Source organism: Zeugodacus cucurbitae, chromosome 5 (genome assembly GCF_028554725.1).
Source record: "Zeugodacus cucurbitae isolate PBARC_wt_2022May chromosome 5, idZeuCucr1.2, whole genome shotgun sequence".
NCBI classification, from domain to species: domain Eukaryota; kingdom Metazoa; phylum Arthropoda; class Insecta; order Diptera; family Tephritidae; genus Zeugodacus; species Zeugodacus cucurbitae.
Genome location: NC_071670.1, coordinates 53140977 through 53159153, shown reverse-complemented (window position 1 = coordinate 53159153; position 18177 = coordinate 53140977). Strand labels below are relative to the sequence as shown.

Genomic DNA, 18177 nt, shown 5'->3' with positions numbered 1-18177 from the left:
TAAAAACTCATATAATTGTGGCAAATTCAATGTCACTGCAAGCCGCTTGAGTATGAGATTGTTTGTGTGTGTGTGTTAAGTGAGAAAGTCGCGGAATTGTAAAATGAGATTTTCAATTCAAATGCTTTCTTGTTATTATTGTTGTTGTTTTTCGTATATTTATTTTGCGCTGCATGCAAGGTTTTTGGCCGTCTGGGATTTCAAAGCGGGTGAACGGTGTTAAATGCGGTTAGACCGCTTGTTGACTGTTGACAACTTATCGTGTGTTTATTTTTGTTTTTGTATGGCGTCCAAGCGCAAACGCACTTTCCAGCATTAATTATTAACGTTGCACGCACTGCTCAATAACAACGAGTTGTGGAAAGTGGCATTTGCAGCGTTTGCCATTTGCGCAGGCGCGCCTTAACGCATATAAAATTGCAATATATATGTATATTGGCTAATAAAAACTGATGAAAGCAATGCAAATTAAAAATCAGTGCATTGTAGACGCCTATAATGGACGTCTCAGCGTTGGCTAGACAATAAGTAGTAAGGTGTGGCGGTGGTTAGTCAGCAGACAACAAGCTGTGTATGTTTGTGAGTACCGTTAGGCGTTTAAAAGTAATTAAAATTTCGCGCACAAGCGTTGCGATGATGTGATTGTGTGTTAAATTTTTTCTTTTTTTAATATTAAAATAAAAAAAAATTTTTTGAAAAATTAATTAAAAAAAAAATTTTGAAAAATTAATTTAAAAAAAAAAATTGAAAAAAAAATTTCTGATAAATTAAAAAAAAATTTGAAAAATTATTATTCAAAAAATTAATTTCCAAAAAAGCTCACACGCACTTTTCAAAACAGGTTCTCAAGCCTCGCACGCAACTTTTTTCAAACCAAACGCATTATCAGCTTGAATATGTAGTCATGTCTTTCTCAACTTGCCACAAGCATATAAACTTTTTTCATTGAGCGGCAATTTTCACCTTAGCTCTCGCTGAAAATGCGCACGACACCGTTAACAGCTATTTACGCGTGCAGTGCTTAAACGCAGACTCGCCTCATCGGTGGGGTAAATGGTGGTCCGGTGTATGTTTCTTCTTCAGACGCGTCGCGGTTCTTTGTACTTTTTTTGTTTCTCTTCCAATCTTTTCCTCTTGCGCCACTTACGTGTACGTATGTACTTGCTTACTACTAGTACAGTGAGATAGCTTGCAGCAAATTGAGGACATGACAATTTTATGCTGCTTCTGCAACGAGTTGTTGTAGAAATCGCATATACGCGGTCTTACAAAAACAACCGAAGATGACGAAAAAATTGGGTTGTGAGCCGGAAGCTTGATTATGTTGTGGCAGTAAAGAGAATTTCGTTGGAACGCGCAAAATTGTTGGGTAGAAAAATGTGTTGAAATTGATATAATATACATATATAATATTTAGAATTCATAATTCTCTATATGAAATAAATATTTGGTAGAAAAAAATGGGCGCTGTTTTATCAACTTAGCAAAAACCATGATTTTTTATTTTGAGTTAAATTTTTAAAAAAATATTGTTTAACGTTTTTTCTACATAACCCAGAATTCTTTAATTTTTAACAATTTCTACTTCTACTTATTTCTGCCCTACTTCTCTTTAATTTTTAGTCGCTTGTCTCTTTCTACTGTGTTCCATATTTTACTGATTTTTATCAATTTATGTCAAACTTTACGTACTTTTTTTATTGTTATTGTTTTTGTTTTTGATAACTTTTAAGTATGCCGCAATTCTTCATAACTGAGCAATGAGAAAATAGTATTTCAGCATTTTTCGTGTTGAATACGCTATTCAGTTGATGTGTCGCATCTCTCATTTAGTACTTTTCTAGGTACAAATTCTGTTAGATGAACCCATTCTTGTAAAGATAAATAACTTAACTAAAGAAATGGGAGCAATAAGTATTGTAAATAAAATACTTTGAAAATATGGGCATATGTACATATGTATACATATATGTATAAGAAAAAGAATGGTGAGCTGGTTTAAAATATGCCTGTATTAATTTAAGAACCAAATTATAAATATTAATCTATCAAAATATATGCCCTTTATTTATTTGAAGTTTGATAGCGAAAGGTATACGAGGCGTGTTTAAAAAATAACGAGAATTCGTCTAAATTACATTGTCGCCTCGCAAAATACTCCTCATTCGATCTTGGGCACTGATGACAGTGCCTCTTCCAATTGTTGAAACACTTCTCAGACTGCCCTTTAAGGGGTTTTCTGTCAATTGGACTTTAGAACAATTTTTTGAAATTAGACAATTCCCGTTATTTTTGGAACACTCCTCGTAAGTTCGTGACGGTTACTGTTGTTACTAATGGAAGTGTTAATACAAATGTTCTTGGTCACAAATCTACCAAAGAATTCTTTTCATATTAATCATTTCCATTTAATAGCAGAGGAATATTCTTCTTCTAGATATTGGTGCTGCTAATTTTTGATTTAGCAATTTATAACTTGTAGTCAATTATTATGCAAAAATCAAATCAGCAGTAGTCAAATGCCTAAATAACAGTTTGAAGAATTCTTGGAAAAAAACAAAAGAAATATAAATAGTTATTGGATATCTTATAACAATAAGCAGAGGAATTATTATTAATTCTTTTCTTCAGTTTTAATCCATTGAAGTGAATTCTTAAAACAGAAGATATTTAATTTTTTATAAAGTAATCACACCTCTGATGATTGTTTCGTTAAAAAAGTTGTATATTTTTTTAACAATATTGGATTTCAATCGTTATGCGTAATCATAATGGTATTAGGTCGCCATTAACACTTAGCATTAGGTGACCTGGAACCAAAAATGTATAAGTATTACCAAAATCTTCGCTTGGCTTCTTTGTCTTATATCTCGCTTGTTCTACATATACGAACTGATTCTCACAGCCTTTTTTTATAAAACAGTGTAGAAGATGACTTAGCCCTTCCTCTTTGGTTTATTAATTATTTATTATCGAAAAAAATATTGCTTTCAAATTAATTAAAACGCAACACTGACAATGATTTCAAGTTCTTCAACTGAACTTGAAAGTTGAACTTAAATAATAAATATATAAACATACATACGTACTTCAATTTAAAACGACAAGAAAGCAAAATGCTGACTGGCAGATTCTTCTTGTGGTGATTGCTGGCGCTAGCCACCGAACAATAGCATGAAAATGAGGTGAGAAAATGAAGAACAATAAGAAAAGGTTGATTTTTTAATTAAATTGAAAGAATATTTGAAATATTTGCATATTTATATTCGTGAAATATGTTATTCTATATCTAAACTGCCACACATTTGCCGAAATTTAATTTTCTCATACACACGTTAGTACTCTGCGCCTTTGTTTACACACCTTCCACATATGTGAGTTTAATTGAGCGTATAACTTAATTTTCGATTAGTTGTATTTCTATGCTTTTGTTGATTTTCAATAGAACAATACATAGATCAAATCGGAAACTTGCAGAGATAATACATTAGTATAAATATACTTTATTTAGTTGATTTTCCCACGCCTCCGTACTTCGAATCACTAAAGTTGTTTAGAGAGCGTGTGCAAATACTTAATAGACATACCTACATACATTTGTATGTGTATAAACATGTTGCTGGCTTTATTTTGTTTGCAACATTTCCATTGCTTGCTCATACTCGTAGTGTTCAAAGTGGGCGTCGCGAATACGCGCTTCAACTGTGGTAAACTTATTTTCATGGTCGATTTGTTCTGCAACAGCAGTCGACAATTACTGCTTTGCGTTGCTTACCAACCAGCCACTGGTTCGATGTTAATAAAATTATAAATAAATTGTTGTTGTTTTTCATATTTGTTTTGGCGTTTATTGTTATTTTGTTGTTAGCTTTGACTATGGCTCGGTGATGAATCGCAGTAGCGGTAGTTAGTCTTATTGGAATTTCAGAATGCTTAATATTGACTAAAAACTGCCGCAGGTGACAGTTGAAGAGCTTTCGCGGGTGTTTCTTTCAGAAAATAATTACATTTAATCAGAAAATAACAAAAAACTAGCCATTGAGTTCTGATGGCCCTGAAAGTTATGTAATTAAGAAATTCCTCAATTTTAAATATTGTTGGGGTACATTTTTCGGAAATTAAAAAAAAAAAAAAATAAATTTGGCAACTCTACTCGAAAAAAATATAAAAATATATTTTTAACCCAGTTTTCATATCATAGTTTCTTGTATTTTTAGAATCACTATACTTAAGGTCTTGACTATTTTTTAAGCAAAAGTTGTCAACTCTAATAATTCATACCTCTTTATATATATATAATACATACATATGCTGTGATATGATGTTTGTTTATATTTTTATATTAACTCTTTTATTTATACAGAAATTTCGTAACACAACTAAATTAGGTATTCTAAAAATTAATAATTTTCTTCAAATTTCCTGCTAGATGGCAACTCTATTTTGCTAATTTTCTTCTTTTGCCTCATTTTAATCACAACTGAGCTGATAGAAAAAACATAAATGTATGTATGTATGTGATTGGCGTTGCAACCGTTTAGCCGGTTATAGCCGAATCGACGATAGTGCGCCACCTGTCTCTCTCCTTCGCAGTTCGGCGCCAGTTGGAGATCCCAAGTGTAACCAGGTCGCTCTCCACCTGGTCCCTCCAACGGAGTGGAGGCCTTCCCCTTCCTCGGCTTCCTCCGGCGGGTACTGCATCGAACACTTTCAGGGCTGGAGTGTTTTCGTCCATTCGGACAACATGACCTAGCCAGCGTAGCCGCTGTCTTTTTATTCGCTGAACTATGTCAATGTCGTCGTATAACTCGTACAGCTCATCGTTCCATCGTCTGCGGTATTCGCCGTTGCCAATGTTCTGAGGACCATAAATCTTGCGTCATCGTCCAAGCTTCTGCACCGTAAAGCAGGACGGGAATGATAAGCGACTTGTAGAGCTTGATTTTGGTTCGTCGAGAGAGGACTTTACTGTTCAATTGCCTACTCAGTCCAAAGTAGCACCTGTTGGCAAGAGTTATTCTGCGCTGGATTTCGAGGCTGACATTGTTCGTGTTGTTGATGCTGGTTCCCAGGTATACGAAATTATCTACGACCTCGAAGTTATGACTGTCAACAGTGACGTGGGAGCCAAGACGCGAATGCGCCGACTGTTTGTTTGATGACAGGAGATATTTCGTCTTGTCCTCATTCACCTCCAGACCCATTCGCTTCGCCTCCTTATCCATGCGGGAAAAAGCAGAACAAACGGCGCGGTTGTTGCTTCCGATGATATCAATATCATCGGCGTACGCCAGGAGCTGTACACTCTTGTAGAAGATTGTACCTTCTCGGTTTAGCTCTGCAGCTCTTATAATTTTTTCCAGCATCAGGTTAAAGAAGTCGCACGATAGTGAGTCACCTTGTCTGAAACCTCGTTTGGTATCGAACGGCTCGGAGAGGTCCTTCCCAATCATGACGGAGCTTTTGGTGTTGCTCAACGTCAATTTACACAGCCGTATTAGTTTTGCGGGGATACCAAATTCAGACATCGCGGCGTAAAGGCAACTCCTTTTCGTGCTGTCGAAAGCAGCTTTAAAATCGACAAAAAGGTGGTGTGTGTCGATCCTCTTTTCTCGGGTCTTTTCCAAGATTTGGCGCATGGTGAATATCTGGTCAGTTGTCGATTTTCCAGGTCTAAAGCCACACTGATAAGGTCCAATCAGTTTGTTGACGGTGGGCTTTAGTCTTTCACACAATACGCTCGATAGAACCTTGTATGCGATATTTAGGAGGCTGATCCCACGGTAATTGGCGCAGATTGTGGGATCTCCCTTTTTATGGATTGGGCAGAGCACACTGAGATTCCAATCGTCAGGCATGCTTTCTTCCGACCATATTCTGCAAAGAAGCTGATGCATGCACCTTATCAGTTCTTCGCCGCCGTATTTGAATAGTTCTGCCGGTAATCTATCGGCCCCCGCTGCTTTGTTGTTCTTCAAGCGGGTAATTGCTATTCGAATTTCTTCATGGTCGGGTAATGGAACATCTGTTCCATCGTCATCGATTGGGGGATCGGGTTCGCCATCTCCTGGTGTTGTACTCTCACTGCCATTCAGCAGGTCGGAGAAGTGTTCCCTCCATAATCCCAGTATGCCCTGGACATCGGTTACCAGATTACCACCTTGGTCTCTACATGTCTTTAATCTAAATAATTATATGGCAACGCTCTGTTGAAAGATTTTTGCAGTATCACTAAAATATAGTCTATTTATTCTTTAAATATTCTTAAGTATATCTTTTATCTGATATTTCACATTTTCTCAATTACAACTTTGTCTTTGTCTTGTTATTCACTTCTAATGATTGAAGTGTCCGATAGACTAAGTTGTAATTATTTTTGCTTCTCTCTATCTATCTAACGTTCCGCTTTCGGGCTCAAGGCATTAAACTTTCAACAACGTTCAGCAAAATTTGAAACAAAAAACTAATGAAAAACGGAACGCAAAATTTTTTTTTCTTGGCTAGCAAATTTAGAGCACACACCGCGTTAAAATATAATTACGGTTTCAAAGTATTCATTACAATGTAACTAATCGATTAACCAACGCTGATTGATTGGTTGTGATACACAGGTTTCCCAAAAAGGTACATATGTCTTAAAGAGATGAATTACAAGGTATAATGTGTAGGGTTAAAGGTGTTGTTTGCGAAATGAAAAAAAATATTTGTATAATTATGTGCTTAAATGTGGTTTTGTAAAAAGTTGGAGTTTGAAAATTGCAATTTTTGAAAAAAAATATCTGAAAAAAAAAATTGAAAAAAAAAATTCGAAAAAAAATTGAAAAGTAAGATTTGAAAAATTGAAAACAAAATTTGGAAATATTGAAAAAAAATATTGAAAATAAGTTCGAAAACAAATTCGAAAAAAATTGGAAACAAAATTTCTAAATAGATTTTTTTTTCAAAAAATTAAAATTTCATTTCGCTTATAATAATATATTTTGTTTGATATATGAGTAAGAATTATTAGAAAAATTTCCGTAGTGACCCAAATCAACAACAATGCAGTTTTATTCACCATTTACGTGCTTATATGCACCACCTAAAAATTCCGATGAAACATCGAAAAAGCATTTTTCGTGGGTTTTTGCTATAAATTTATTTATTGAAATTGCACGTTTGCGCCTAAAAAATTGTATATATGAACATACATATATATTTATGAAATTTTTTCACACAAAAAATTTGCAAATCAATATTTTTCCATAGAATTTCGCTTCGTTTGCACTTAGTATGGAACTAACACACGTTCATAAATACGAAAGTGTATGCAAATATTTGTATTTGAGAGTGTGATTGTGCACATTCGACAAAAATAAAACCACAAAAGTCACGATTTCGTAATAATCCATGGCGCTAATATTGGGTCAGAAATGCCCATTAAATAAGTGAACGCACTTAGAGATCATAAAAAAAATGTTGCTTGAGTAAACAAAAAGCACAAGCATAAGCACACAACAACAAACATGAAAACATAATTATGTATATTTGTGCTCAACACAGTTAAGTTTGTAAACAATATATAGGCAAATATTACGTTTGGACTTTGGTCACGTTGTTTGCAATTTTCACAGTGCAGCTCATAAATTATGCTGGTCAATTTGAACGCAGCAGCGTTTAATGATAGATTTTTTTTCATAATTTTATTTATTTTATTTTTTATTTTTGTGTACACCTTGTGCCAAACCTTAAATAAATATCATTTGTTTACTTAGTACACACCTTTCGAGTAAATATTTTATTTTATTTGTATGTTTCGTTTGGTTTTTGAAGTCTCTTGTATGTTGTTCAAAAGTATTGCCATTTGTTTGGTTAAGTCATTTCCGTTTTAGCAATTTTTCAGCGGAAACTCGAGCGATAAACAGTTTGCTGACCACAAATGTCGTGGAAGTTGACTATTTTTACTTTAATTGAGTTGTTTGCAATATTGTGGACTTTGCTTCAGATTTTATCATTGAAGACTGTGACATTCAGTTCTTGAATTTTTGCAAAAATATTGTCATGGTTTAAAGTCAAATACATTCTTACAAAAATTCGTAAAGATGTGTTTTTATATTTAAATATGAATACCAATTCATTCAATTGCAGTTGTATATAATATTATTTAAGGATAATAATTTTTGGGTTAGTTACTTGTAATCTGTGAGCCTTTGGTACTTAAACAAACTGCTATGTTTTTTCCGTAACTTTCAACCTTCCCTTCTTAATATTTATGAATGGCGTAGTTATACCATTCTCCTGTGAAAATATGGGTCCGTTTTGGTTATGTCGTTTTGTGTAGTAGGCACTGTCTCTAGAAAAGAGTTCGTAACAGTGCTCATACTATTAGATATACTTTTACTATATAACATAATATAATTAATTTGAGGGGTTTTCTCATTGATAGGAGTTCTGATAATACATACATATAAAGGTTTTCCAGTAGAGATTAAATTCCGACAACTACAAATCTCCGATTGCGTTTTGGACAATGGTTTATGTATCTCAGAATCTTGTTCCTTTTTATGTGATCTATACCGCTTTTTAGTTAGTTTGATAAAGACAATACTTCTTGAAATTGACTCAAATTCAGTAAGAAAGGGTTAAATTAGCCGTTTTGGAAGAGCTTAAAATGGAGAGATCTTAATTATCGCCTTAAAAATTATAAATTTTTGGGTCCAAACCAACGACAAATGAGGATCATCATTCTATCGGCATTGGTTTAACTTTCTAGATCAAGAATACCAGAACGGCAAATATAGAGCATATCTTGACTTTTGTTTCATATTTTACAAACATTTTTCAAGATGCATAGTAATTTTCGAAAATTCATTGATAGAGAGTTCATATAAAGCAAGTGTTTTTTTGTATTGGCCATCGAAATTGACGAATTTTCTTGGCTTCGTTTATTTTTGGAACACGATTAGCTGGACTATTTTAATTAAATGCTTCGAGCAATAAGCTCGTTCGCCAATTTCATTGATATTTTTGAAGTAATTTCTATATTCGATGCTTTATGTATCAGTTTAAAATTTCCAGAGCAAATTTTATAGATTTAAAGAAGGAATAACTATTAAACGGTAAATAATAGATAAAATGAAATATTGTTGTGCCTACGAATCAATTTGTACTAGAATATGCATCAGTGTTCTCTATATCAAAACCAGTACGTCTTCTTTTATCGAACGAATTGGTTACATATAGGAAATGAAACCAGTATTTTCACTATTTTTCCTAATTTTCATGTCAGTGTAATGTAAAACCACTTGAAATTCGACTACCAACAAAATACTAAAAATAGTAAAAATAAACACTATTGACAAATGATTGATTTCACTGCTGTTGAGTGGTTGCCGGCGACAAAGAGTGCGGTGGTGGAAACCGGCTGGAAAAAAATTGGTGAAAATTGCAATTAAGCGTGAAATTCTTACAAATATCCGTTCAGTCGACTCCGACAAAGGAAATAAGAACTGTATGAAGGCAAAAGACAAGAAAGAAAAGATTTTTATGTGCGTTTAAAATCAGTGCAAGTGAAATGCGTACATGTGTTTTTGGCGTGCAACACATGTTGCATATACGATTTCTTCCTCTACACAGCGATTGACTGACCAATGGAACATGCAATTGCGGCACGTTAGCTATACACATGCCACTTGTTTACTTTAAGTAGCCACATTGCTATAAATAGCTAGCTGTAAGCATGAGTGTGTGTGTGATGTGTAATTTCAGCGCTTTATTACTCCAGTACTCCAGGCAAAAAGTAGAAAAAAATGCTAACAGTGTAAAGTGAGCCCCGTCTAAGTAGAAATGTACAGATTTTCCTCTTAATACATTATTTTTAGCTATTAGAAAATCTGTTAAAATATACAAATAGAAACAAGTGCCAGTCATAAAGGCATAAGGCTATAAAAAGTTAAGTAAATAAACGAAAAGTGTTGAACGGTCCAGCGCAGCTGAACTCCAGCACAAACGCAGTCACATACAAGCATGCCTTATTGGGCAGTTCAGATTGCATTCAAATACATATATAACTATTATATATACACACACTCACAATAACTGAAAATTGCTATTTCCAAATCGAAAATTATTCACCTCTTAGAGCTTTTTAGTTGCCACACACATGCCACTAACACATACACACACCACACTTTTGGCTTTAGTTGTTGGCTTTCCAATTTTTCCTCTGCTTTGCTGTGTTTACCTTGCATATGCGCTTGCCACTTGCAGCTTCAGCTTACTTTTCTTTGGTTTTTTGTTATTTTCCATTGTAGCTGTTGTTTGCTCAGCGGCAAGCAGCGGCTATCACTTGCTGGCGTCATTGGCTACTGTCTGCCGTTTGGCCTTTCTGTTACTCTGCGTGGGCCCATATTTTAGGCACGTGTCGATCGGTTTATTGCTTATTTTTATGCCTGCTCTTCTATTTTCTTCGAACTGTTATGGTGTGCAAGTGGGGACAAGCGATTGCAGTGATGCTTTTTAGTTTGCTTGAGTTTGAGTAGAAATTAGAGCTGAATTTTAAGCTGTAATAGGTTTAAAGTATTATAGATTCGGAGTTGTAAAGCACAGAATTAGAGAGTTATCAGTTTTTCTACTCATATTAAGTTGAACGCCTAGTACTTTTCAAACGACAGCAAAGAGAGAAAGAGATTTTACAAGTTAGATATCTGTTGTTGATGGAGACTTCAATCTTTGCTCAAACATTACTTCGAGAGTAACTGGCGATCTAAGGCTAGGACCTGTATAGTCGAACCTGAAACAAACAATTTGTCGTAAAGGACTTTGCTGGGTGAACAAAAATACTATTTTTGCCTTTTTGCTCTCTAGTCAAACAATTTACAATATAGTCTGTTAAATTCAAAATTAAATTGCATGTGTATACCTCATTTTTTGTTCGATTCACAACTCATCAAATTTTGGATATTTAAAAGATTAAAAATTGCGATTAGGCTAGCCACAAGAATGATCAGACGATTAATAAATTAATACCTATGTACTTCTGAGTGTTTTATCTTTTATTTGTCTGGACAATTATTTCCATTTAGGTCCTGATTATAATCTGTTAGTAGATCACAGAAGCCAAGAAACACTACTGTTGAATCCACCATAGTGAAAATTAGTTCGAAAATATGATTTCTAGGTTTTCAAGGGCTTTGATAGTGTCTGATATTAGCTGGATTGCGAGTCCGATCCACGCCCCCAAATCCAACTAATGTTATATAGAATTATAGTATATTATATAAGAGAATTCTCTGCTTCATAAAGGGTTTTATGATATGAACAGGTTTTTTATAAAATCTATTAGTAGTTCGGGAATGGTCTGAAACCATTAGTGACTTGCTTCCGTATAAGGTTGAATGATATTCCTAGCAAGTAGAGAAATAAACTTAGGCCGCAATTTACGCAGTACCTATATATGTATTTGTATGTGTGTACGTAATGATTTACAAATTGGAACAAAATGTTTAACAAATTTCTTGAAACACCCATGGAAATTATTTATGATGTGCATGCACTTTTCTGTAAAAAAAATCTCGAATAACTATGAAATTATAAGGCGGTCGCGAACATCATGTATGATAAGTGGCATGCTACAAAAATAAAAAAAATGTAAATATGAATGCCCCTAACCTTCTGAAGCGACGATAATGCACATACTTATGGTATAATCCATAATGCATCACAAGTGCACAGATGCATAGTCTGCACATATTCAAATTTACATTAGTGAAAACATAAAACAGCAATTTCGAGTTGCTTACTCAGCCACTTCAGTTGCAACAATGCAACTATGTGAATCGCTTAAATTTATCCCACGGAAATAAAAAACTAATTATGTGCATAGGCATTTATCTATAATTTTTCCGAACTCGCTTGTGTTGGTTAATGCCCTTCGGTAGAGTTGGGCGTTTAGCTGGTATTTTTATATAAATTATGAATATATTATGAATATGGTAGTGTGTAAATTAAATATTACAAGCATTTTGGAAGTTAATTTTTCAAGTGGACAAATGATAATTTACTAATTAAGTGCATAATATTTTCAAACAATCTCTATAGTAGCTATGAGATTTCAAAAATTTTCATTTTCGATTAAGACATTGAATCATTTTATTGATATTACTCACACTTGATTGCTCTCTTGAATATAATCAACAGGTTATGAGATTATATTTGAAACTCCAGAGAAATTAGTTTAAGGAAAGTATTTGAAATATATATTCTATTGATCTGGGAGTAAATTTTGTTATCTATACTTTTGATTTATTTATCCTACTCGCCGTTGGAAAAGTAGAAACAGAACTCTTCCTGAAATAATTTTCTATTGGGACTTGGAGAGTTCCTTATAATTTATGAAATGTTCTATGAATTTCTTCATACTTTGTGTATAAGTAAGTCTCTTCTACGATTCGATTTTTTGCTTACCAATCCTGATAGTTGAATTATACTATTAATAATTATTTAATACTTTTTGAGGTTTACTGTATATTAGGATGGTATATAAGGATTATGGGAATTAAGATCTAAGGCTTTAGTTTAGTATTTTGGGATAAAAATATTCAAATTTATCGAAGAAAAGAGATATCCAGATATTCAAAGATCTGACGAAAAATATAAACAAATTTTGGTCAGAAAAAATATTTTACTTTTAGTAACTATAGTCGGGCTATCCCTATTTCACATCTGTTATGAGAGTGTATGTGTTCGAATTCTATCTTTCTATCTGTTGAAAAAAAAACCAGCGAACTTGAGACACACGCCATACCGTTCGACCCGCTTGTTATGCCTGTCATATTTGTGGCCTGCGCTGGGGTATCAATTTTAGAAACGCTTTAGTATTTTTATTTTTTTGTTATATATGTTTTTGTTGTTAAGACAGAGAGAACAGCTTTGCGTGTTATTGAAAGTATAACATCGCCGAGTTTGATACACGCACCTGCATCTTTTGATTGCGGCTACGAATTATGGCAAAGAAAATTGGAAAAAAAGTATATATGAAACACGAAAAAAATTAGTCTGTTTGTATTTATGCGTGTGTGTGTATTGATTTTTGTATATGTATACATGTATGTGTGTAAGCATGTTTGAGAAAGCTGCGAGTTCAAAAAACATGTCTCTAAGCTTCATTAGTTCACCAGCTTATGCATTGCCTCGCCACAATTGGATCATTTAAGGTCTCTTCCGCCGCTTGGAGTCATTTTGGAAAGAAAAATATAATTACAAGTTTTAAATGGATTTTCAATTTGGAACCAATTACGGCGATTACATGTTGGAATTTCTTCAGATTTCTGCTAGTATGAAAGCAGCATACTGCAAACTACGTAGGCAAAAAAAAAAAAATAAATTTTTTGTTGATTTTTTTTTTTTGCTTCTAACAGGTGGAAAAATATTTTAATTTTACATGTTGACTTAAGAGTCGGCACTAGTTTTTGGTCTCTTCTGCCTTAATTTTGCTTAAACGCTAATTAAGTTCTTAATTTATGGTGTATACTAAATGTCGGAATAAAACGTAAGAAAAAACAAATATTAAGAAAACTGAGTTTGAGTAACTCAAATTATACAAATACGGTAGGCAAATTCAAATCTGTTGAGCACGTGGATAAAAATGACAAAAAAAACAGCAATCTTTCTCGTTATATTTCTCTTCACCTTTATCTCATAACAAGTGTCTATGAATTATTAGTTGTTTTTGTAAGCCACGAAAGTTCATTGAAACAGCATTTTGTGGTTGCTTCAAACACCTCTGGTTGCTCAGTTCGCTTACATATACCTATTTCTCTCTTTAGACTTCAACAAAATCGACAAAAACGTGTTTGAGCTTTTATAATTTTATTTTTTTGTTGTTATTTGCATATTTTGCGTTATTATAAGACATATAAAGACATACAAATATATAAATAAATAAATAATCAATTTCTTTATGCCTTTTAAAAGCTAATTCATATATCTTTTTTATCTACATATTTCTTTGCTTCATTTGCATAAACACGCCTACGCGTCTTCTTTTAACACTGAATAGCAGGCTTAGACATTGTTGCTGTTGTTTTTATAATAATCAACGCATATTTCTGTTGCCTGTGTAGTTTTATTAAAACATTTAGGAAACTCATAAATTAACGCATTGTGTTCAAGCGTTGATTTTGACTTGGCTAGCTGTTTTTTGTTGTTGCTTTTTTGACGGGCCTAATAAAGTTTAACTTTTTACACTTTTATGCGAATATTTATAATAATTTTTTTATTATATTTTTTGTGCGATATTTGGTTATATGTATTAAAATTTAGACTTTTTTATTATCTTCTTTTATTTCGATTTTTATAGTTTATAAATTTTCAGAATTTTTAATTTTTACATTTTTCTTTTTTTTTTTAATAATCTGGCAATACTTAATACGACCCTTCTATACATGTTCATTATTATATTATTCAACCGAACTTTCTTTGTGTTTCAGCTTGATTTGTGCGATATTTTATTATAATTTTTGTCAGTTAATGTGCGTTAAGGCGCTAAAAGCCTTTACAAAGCTTCGACATTTCTTCAAATATTAATTTAATTTTTTTATCTTTAATTACAGGTGTTGGCGTTGAGATTTCATCGAGTTACTTCGTTGGCGAGTGAACTTAAAAGGTGAGCTTAAGAATGTATAAAATAAACACATTACCTTTATGGAAAACGTTTTTATGAAAGCTTATAGTAATGATGAGATAATAGTTGCCATTTAGAAAAAAAATTTATATAAACATTGTTAATGCTATGTTTTTGAGATCAAAATAGCTGGGTACTCTCTCACATAATATTTCGAGACATTATTATACTATATGACATTCCAAAGATTTGTTTTGCTTCATATATTCCCTGATAAATCTCACTTATTTTTATTCCCTCTAGTAAAATACGTCAAAAGATTTAAAAGTATTATTTTTATATATATTATAAATGTAGTATCGGATTATAAATCAAATATGAGCTTAATTTCTCCAAATACTCAGTCAGCGCCATCTAGAGGGTGTTATTTTTTTATCAATATGTATATTTGAATGAAATCGGTGGATAACTATGAGACTTCAGAAGCTTAATCGTTCGATGTTGATCTAATTGAGTCAAGTAAAGTTATAAAAAAATGTCAATTGATCTTGAAGAATCCATATCTCAACGCATTATCAGCCTTTATATTTGCAATCAAATATATGTATTTTTCATCGAATTTCAAACTTTTCAGTATTTGGCATCTTGAAACCGTTAAAACTTTGCTTGAAACGCTTCGCCATTTTTATTTAATTCTCTCTTGCGCATTCCCAAGACTTCTTCTTAGGCTTCAGACTTTTAAATCAATATTAGTTCAAGGCAGCAATGACTATGAATCCCTCCTCAGTTGATTGCATAGCATTGTTTGTTGTGTGTTAGTACCTGTTAATGGCATATTTCACTTTTTCTTGCATCTTTTCGAGTTTTCTTTTTCGTCGTAGTATTTATGGTATGCCGCCATTGTCTGCTTGACGCCGCTGTCAATGATACTTCTGTGTGAACGATGTCCCATTGCCAAACAATGACAATTGATTGTTTATGGTCACACTGCTCGTATGCTCGTAATGAGAGGTTGTCTGAGTCTGCGTAGAGAAAATGATTTCTTGGTAGCTGGCTTATTGTTTTGCGTATTTTGTTGTTGCTGGTGGTGGACAAGTGCAACAATGCAACAGTTTCACTTTCATCGAATGCATAAATATTTACATAGTTGACATAGTTGACGATTGTTTGGATTATTGAGTGAGGTTGATTATTGAAAATTTAGTGACGGTGACAATGACAAAGGTCTCTAAATGTAGTTGACACTTGTCATGGTCGGTTTTTGGAACATTTCTCATAAATATGATTTATATATGTACTCATAGTGTATGTTATGGGAAGTTAACATTAGAATTTTTAGTCATTTTGGAAACAGCGTGCTTTTTATGTTAAGTTTCAAAAAGGAAATAATTTATTTTAGTTTTTGAAGAGAACTTAAAATTTTTTTAACCTCTTTTATATCAATGTTGAATTGAAAATATTAAAATATTTTTATTTTTTCTTTAAGAGAGTAGTATTTTATTTATTTTTGTCATAATCATATCACACTCACTCTAAAACTTAATGAACCCATTAAATGTCTTTACTGTTATCGAAATATGATTATCATTAATTTTTTAATATTCACACTAAAATTACATTGTAGACACCTTCCCACGCTCTGCTGTTGATACTTCCTACACTTATTCGCATTTAAACTATTAAAATTAATTTCACATTGATTTTTCTGACGTTCAACTATGTTGCTACATACAAAAATGCATTTGTTTACCATCGTAGCCTACACATTTTGCTGATTTTACTCACAGAATAATTGTCAAAGCTGCATTTTTATGCATTTATGGCTAATTTATGTGCTTCAGTGGGTTTATTTTATTATGTGTGGGCTAAAGTGTTGCAACAAGAAAGACATCAATAATATTTAATGCGAGAATTTAACGTTATGCGCACATACATCTTGATACAAATACAATTAAGCTTGTCGTTGTTGACGTGTTAAGATCAACATCGTATGTGGGGTTTTCTTCGCGAAGTTAGAGATATTTATTGGTTAAGTTCAAGCAAACTGATAAGAAATTCCCGTTATATGAAAATTGAATTGATGTTCGAAATTATAACAGACTTTAGACCAAATATACTCGAGGTGGGTGGTTTCTATTCATAGAGCTAGAGTATATTGTAGTTTTAGAGCTCAACTGAGAGATTATAGAAACGTTCGTTTTTACGTACCGTTTCCATTCACGATACGTATATATATATGTACATATCATTCTTCAGGTAGTTCTTTAGAATGCTCTTTTTTCCTCATTCATTCATATAAGCATATGTTCGACTCTTCATACTTACTAATCGGTTAAAGCTTTGACAATAGTTCGATACTTTTTTTGGATTATTGGCTGATATTGCGCAAAAATTTTATGAGGATGAACTTAACAAAATTGTATTAAAAATCTTGATTTTACACTTATTGTGTTGTTAGCAGCCGAGTTCTATTCATGGTTTTCTCTAAATAACAAATTTTATAGGTTTTGATGGGACTTTTCCTCAAACAATACATTTGGCTAAGAATTTTCTATCGAGTTAATTAGAGATATTAAATATTCCATTGGAATGATTTAAAAAATTTTTTAACTAGAAAATATTTTTAAAGAAATCTTAATCTTACGATAAGTATAAGTAGCCTTAGTTCGTTATGGAAATACTACTTGTATTAAAGCAGTTGCTGCCGGTGCTCTGGTTGCATTTTAGTTACATATATATGTATACATATAAGCGACTGCATATTTATATTTAGACCACATTCGCTTCCATATTGAAACTGCGCACCCGTTTGTAGGCGAGTTTGTTTTCACTCGATGTTTTAGGTAATAAAAAAATCTCACATACAAATTCTACATTACCTATAGTACATATAACTGTATCAAGCTTACTTAGCAATAGCATAAATTTATTGCTGTTTCATTTTTCAAGGTGTTGAAATTGTTATTGGAGCATGCATAGATGGCACATCATTAACACTTCGTTAATTGTTTCGACTTGTATGCAGGGAAATCGGCAGCTAAAGCTGAAACAAAAAAATAGAATTTTTGGCTGAGTAATAAAAAGTTATTCAATTTATTTTTGCTTTAGAATTCAAAATTCTCTTTACTCTTTATTTTTACTTTTTATTTGTTTTTTCTCTCGCGGTGTATAACCTCAAATTAATACCCGTGAAGTGGATCAAAAATCTAACTTCTAGAAAAAAACCCGAAACAAGTTATCGGGTCACTCAAATTTGGATTTTTAGTTTATTAGAAATCGCACTTGGATTGGTATATGTTATGATTTGTCATCTTTACGTTTCTATGTTGCTGAGGTCGACAAACCATTAATAAATATTTCAATAAATCTCTATTTAGGTCAGGTACTGTAGGAATATATATTTGAACTATGCTAAAAGAATGCTACTGAAGAGTTCTAAGCCAAACTCGACCTTACAAAATAGTTATATCTTATTAAGATCAAGCTTTTTATGGATCCATATAGACAATTCTTCTTCTTCTTGACGCCAACGCTTACGCGGTTATAGCCGAGTCCAAAACAATGCGCCACGTATC

At 32.8% G+C, this 18177-nt stretch overlaps 1 protein-coding gene across 1 annotated transcript in view; it reads left to right on the top strand.

Moving 5' to 3' along the window:
* The window catches only part of Usp54_0 (uncharacterized), a 143122-nt gene that overhangs the window by 3443 nt on the left and 121502 nt on the right, over positions 1 to 18177 (top strand). The window contains exon 2 of the mRNA XM_054230789.1: positions 14592 to 14644. The gene's annotated coding sequence lies outside the window, so the exon portion shown is untranslated. The remainder of the gene's footprint in view (positions 1 to 14591; positions 14645 to 18177) is intronic.